Source organism: Festucalex cinctus, chromosome 11 (genome assembly GCF_051991245.1).
Source record: "Festucalex cinctus isolate MCC-2025b chromosome 11, RoL_Fcin_1.0, whole genome shotgun sequence".
Taxonomy (NCBI): domain Eukaryota; kingdom Metazoa; phylum Chordata; class Actinopteri; order Syngnathiformes; family Syngnathidae; genus Festucalex; species Festucalex cinctus.
Window position 1 is genome coordinate 5,419,098 of NC_135421.1, and position 6,000 is coordinate 5,425,097.

Sequence of the window (6,000 nt, forward strand, 5' to 3'; positions counted from 1 at the left end):
GATAAATATGTAGATGGATGGGTGAATGAATGTGGAGAGGCCTTGACAGTTAGTTCAAAGGGTCGAAACACATTAATCAGGTCTGGTGACAGTTTGTGAGAGGCTATTTTGTGACACACCCTACAGGCACGAGTCTGGAAATAGCCTGAAAGCGGGTGGCTTGAAATTGGTCTGGGGAGCCTTTCCCAAACTTATGTTTGAGGCCATAACACTGTAAGCTATTTGCAGTGACGTGCGGTAAGGTTCGTGACTGGTGAGGCACTACTCAGCTGAAGTCAGACATAAAATATGAAGCCAAAATAGATTAGCCTATATTTCAATTTTGACCTTCATTAAAACATATGTTTCAAATAAGGTCCAAATTTAATTTGTGAATATTTGTTTTCAAAGCTTTTAATTATGTTTCATTTGATTCCATACAATTGGACAATGTGATAGCAAGAAAAACAAAGGAATATTTCATTTAGTGTTGTTCCGATACCAATACTGGTATCGGCAGAGGCCCCGATACTGTATTAAAACAGTGGTATCGGTATCGGTGAGTACTTACAAGTAACATGCCAATACCATTATTTCCAACACTAATATATAGTGTTGTCCCGATACCGATACTGGTATCGGCAGAGGCGCCGATACTGCATTAAAACAGTGGTATCGGTATCGGTGAGTACTTACAAGTAACATGGCGATACCATTAATTCCAACGCTGATATAGGATTTTGGATGCAGCATCTTGTGTCTTGCTTGTGCACGACATTCACTTACGTGTGACATGTTCATTGCATGCCGATCTAAGAAATCCTATTGGCCCTTGAATGCTCTGAACCAATGGCAGCACAGCTTTTTCATGTTGAGAAAAAAAAACAACCTTAGGTACCGGTATGTTATCGGCATTGGCCGATACTGCAAAGCTGGGTATCGGAATCGGTATCGGGGGCCAAAAAACGGTATCGGAACAACACTAATTTAATTTAATGTCAAGATCATTATTGTTGGGTTGTTTTTTTTGTTTTGTTTTTTGCAGATCTCTCTCTCTCTCTCTCTCTCTCTCTCTCTCTCTCTCTCTCTCTCTCTCTCTCTTTTTTAAATTACAAGTTATATTTAATATGTTATGAAAGCCCTTATTTTAAAATCACCAAGGTGTCTGTTACTGGTTTCTAATGTTTCTAATAATAATGTTCCGATACCTGTATGGGGAGAGGCCTCAATACTGCAGCGGTATCGGCATCGGCGAGTACTAACAAGTAACAGGCCGATGCCATTATTTCCGACGCTAATATAGGACTTTGGATGCAGCATCTTGTGTCTTGCTTGCGCACGACATTTACTGTTTGGTTTATTTGTTCATTTTTCCTTTTGGACAGCATTCTAACAATCAAACATTTAATCATACAATTACTGCATATAATAACCGAAAAGAAAAAGGGCTGGCAGGAAGAAGCATGAAGCTTCCTGCCCCCATACGATACTAGGACGCAGAAAAGTCAAGCAAACATATTAGTTACGTGCGCGGCGATGACTTTGATGCCGGTGATGATAACGTCATTGATACGAGATTTTTGTTCAAGCTCATCTACTTGTTCCTGCAGGATGGCAATTTGCAGATCTTTCTTTTTCATCTCCTCCTTCTGGGCTTGAACCACATTCCGCAGCTGTTGCATCTTTTCCAGCAGCTTTTGGTTAGATTATTTCACCTGCTGATTCAGATTCATTATGGTTTTATCCATTTTTTTTGTTTTGATAAAATTCTTTAGTTCTTCAATGTCGTCCGTTCTTTTCCCACTAGGCATGTTGTAAAAAAACAATGGAGTTATTACAACTGCGCGACAGGGAGTGTCCTCACAGAGCAATAAGTTGTGTCTTACTCTATCAGTCAGGAAGCGACTGTCAAGTCAAGTCCATTTATATAGCCCTTAATCATACAAAAGTCTCAAAGGGCTTTACATGCCCACAGTTGACAAATAGCAACAACATCCCCTGATCAAACCACAAAAGGGCAAGGAAAAACTTAAAAAAATAAAAATAAAAATCAGGGAAAAAGAAATTAAGAAACCTTGAGAAGGGGCCGCAGATGTAGTAATCCCCGTTTCAGGATGACCAGGCTGCAATTTACAATTTACATAGTTTATGATACTAAACATTAGTAACTAGAATAGTGCAAAAGTCCATTGAGGAAGTTGAAGCACTGCAAGAAGACATTGTCAGGGAAGTGGGTCATCATCCAAAACCGTTTACTGATGTGTGACATGTTCACTGCATGCCGACCAAGATATCCTATATTGGCCCGTGAATGCTCTGAACCAATGGCAGGGCAGCTTTTTCATGTCGAGAAAAAAAACAAAACAAAACTAGGTATCGGATGCCAATACCGCAAAACTCGGTGTTGGCATCCGATACCTGGTTTTTTTGTGTGTTTTTTTTTTTTTTTTTTTTTTTTTTTTTTTTTAATGGTTGAGGTTAGGTTAAGGAATGGGGGTAGGCAATCATTTTTGATGGTTGAGGTTCGGGAAAGCATTAGGGAAAGGCATTATGTCAATGAGAAGTCCCCATGATGAGACAAAGGCAAACATCTGCGTGTGCGTGCACACATGCATGTGTGCGAAAAGTATGAATGGCCTTCCCGAATCCAGCACACTGACTAGAACTGCATAGCATACAACACCTGGCAGAGGATATCATTGAAACGGCAAGGTCAGCACTGGGTGAGACACTCTTTGAAGTCTCATAAAACATCTAACTTCATCACATAAAAACTGTGCTGCAGGGATGAAAGAGTGTCGCAGTCCTGATGTGAGTGTGAACATTGTTAAGTGCAAACACTGCTCCATCTGTGGCTAATAATGTTTAACACATTGGAGGTCTCGCCGCTGCTGCTTCTGGTACTCCATAAATCATGTACATCTGGTTCACTGATCACCCGCTGATGGACACCGGTGGCAGAGAAACACATGCGCAGATACAAAAAGCAGAGACAATATGAGCACTCAGTAGTCAGACGTGTGCTCATTTATCATGTTGGCATGTTTCGCTCTTACCACATGTGAAACTAGTTTTGGCCTATATTTTGTATGTAAATATGTGCTCATAAGACATTAGTAAAATAGTGTTGTATTATTTAATTGTCAATAGGTACATTATACTGATATTTGGTTTGGTTTGGTTTGGTTTATTCATTTTTTCCTTTCGGACACATTACAGCTTACATCGATCACATCACATCATTTGCAACATTGACATCCGAAAGAAGGACTGACGGGTAGAAGCCGATGGCTTATTCGAGATCTGTCCCCATAGATCCATTACTATAACACATCAGTCATATACATTATTTAAAATAGTCATTGATTTTTATCATTATCCATCCATCCCATACTATCCCAGACACTGCTCGCTCAGTTCATCTTTAAAGGTACACTCAGTATTATACAGTGGCATCTAGTGGTGAAACAATAAATCATTCGGAAAAAAAAAAAATTGTTTGTGTTAGTAGTATGTAAAAAGATATGTTGTATCGCATAAACGTACTTTTTTTTAAAATATAACGGTTAGTCTAGAAATCGCAAATTATCTTACATGTCCGGGCCGCGGCTTCTAGTGTCCGCCATGTTTCGCCGCCATCTTTCTGCTACGGGTGCCGTCAACGACAAATTTCAGCGCTCCATTTCTTAACGCGTTTTTGGAACGCCTTTGCAGACGCACTTCCGGTTTGTATGGCGACCGCATGTACACGAAGAAGAGTTTCCGGTCCCCGAAGAGAGCATTATCAAGCTATCAATTGCTTTGGGAATTTATTTTATTTCAGCGCGACAAAACAAGAGTTTATATTGTAGCCGCATTTGCCAGATGGAGAGAAATGAGGAACAGACTAGGTTTGGGACGTGCCGGTGCCTTCGACTGCTTTCTACTTGACCGGTAAGTAAGAGTACATTTGTGTTTACGTTTTGAGAGCGAGAGAAAAAGTATACATCGTACTAATTAATACGATGTTCGTACCTTTGTTTTACGATCACTGTATCTGTTGATTAGCAACTCCGCACCACTCGAACGATTTCGTTATGAAGCTACTTGCTTTGGAAAAAAAAAAAAAGATTCCCGCTGGCACGTTATATTTAGAGTAAATGCGCAAGTTATTGTGTAATGTAATGTAACTGTGATTTCGGAGGTATATTTGCCCATAACTTCAATGGAGAATCTAAAGCATACTGTATTAGTGGAGGAGTTGAAAATTATTTTCGTTGTGGTTGGTGAAAATAGTGTTCTCGAAATTAATTTTCGGCAGGGAATAACTTTCTGGACTTAAATGCTGGCTGTACCGTAAGCACTGCTAGAGTCTGAACTCTCTCACTCAAGTGTGTACTGGTCCATTGTGTAATTGGGTGCACAAGAATTTACAGGCTGCTACGTTTTCCACGGAAACTCGACAAGCAAGCAGCCTTTGCATATTCTATGCAGTCAAGTTACTTTTATCTAGCTAATACAATGTTTTGGGCCCAAAAACTAAAGATCTTACCTCTATTTTGGGGGCTTTGTTGGAAAGTTGGTGACATATAGTAGTATCATCAATTATTTTATTTTATTTTCTAATTTTGTTTTTGTTTGTGTCACACTAGATCAACAGCCAAACTTGAGGGCTTCCAGAACCATATTCTGATGTATACAAGCATTCATGCACCGTTTAAATACATCACCGACCTGCAAGAAAAAAAAATATCAAGGGGAGAGTCAGCAGCCATATTGGAATGCCCCGAATGAGGACACTTGAATGGAGGACCCCAGAAGGCTTCGGTGTTGTACCACCAGTATCTCCACCTACCATATCTGAGCTGCAACAAACTGAAGTCAGCCGACGTCTTGGTATGTCATTTACATATGGACGGTATTACACACTACATGAACTTTTTGTGTGAAGCAATACGGAATGGTCACATGTACAAGCACCACTTGTTTTACACAGGACCTGCTGACCAGGTGTCTGAAGCCATGGAGTGACTCCTCCCTCAATTTCCTCAGCAAGCCTTTGAAGAATATGATATCATCGTTGGTGGGAACATGCCCTCACTCCATAACATGTACTTGTGCAGTCAAGGAGCATGTCAAACTTAATAAAACCAGCAAACATTGAAGTGACTTCATTTTTACTGCAGTCTGTTCACACAATCAATGGACAAGCCTTCCTTAATTTTGCCCCAATAACATCATAGAGTAGGCGAAAAGTAGTGTTACAGATCATACTATGTGTTCGGGAGAGTTTGAGGAATGTTGCAATGTTAATGGGGGACAATGTCAGCACACACACACACACACACAAAAAAAAAAAAACATCATGGTATTGAGGTAATCAGATATTTTAGCTGTGTACAACACATACTTGCTCTGTAACACTACTTTGGCCCAAACCTGTATGTCTATTTTCCATATTTTGAAATGCACAGCGTATTGGTAAATTTCTGGAACAACTGCAATTCATGTAGCTCATTATATTCTAACAGCATTTTTTTTTTTTTTTTTTTTTTAGTTAATATGTTCATTTCATGTAGACTTTTATTTTACTTTATTTTATTTATTCATTTTCATGTACTGTACCTTACATTCATTGGCCAATGAAGAATTCCTTGTCATTGCAAGCATTTATAATAATTCTCCAGGCTTTTGATGTTTTACATTTCTAGTCATGTAAAATAGTGTTAGGTTAGGTGTCGAATGAACACTGCATGTTGACGCCAAAGGAAATAGTATTTTTTAGTTATTCAAAATGTACAAATTAACACACAACAACAATATACAAGTTATACAAACTACAACAAGTGTCAGACATGGACTAATTATATACCAGGTAAAAAACCTTTGTATTGTCCTCGAGGATCTGGGAAAGTGTCACTTATTTGCCACAAGTCACCAAGGTGCTGGGATCCAGGTACAGGAAAATCATGGTGGTGCTGATGTGTCAGCAATGTGTCAAAAAGTATTTCTTGGTGTCAGTCTATCAGCTGGACTTGGATA

At 39.3% G+C, this 6,000-nt stretch overlaps 1 long non-coding RNA gene across 1 annotated transcript; it reads left to right on the top strand.

Moving 5' to 3' along the window:
• Positions 1-2,828: 2,828 nt before the first annotated feature.
• On the top strand, positions 2,829-5,123 carry LOC144030657 (uncharacterized). The gene is made up of 3 exons (XR_013287311.1): positions 2,829-3,912; positions 4,611-4,854; positions 4,955-5,123. It is a non-coding gene; the product is annotated as an uncharacterized LOC144030657 (long non-coding RNA).
• Positions 5,124-6,000: the final 877 nt, after the last annotated feature.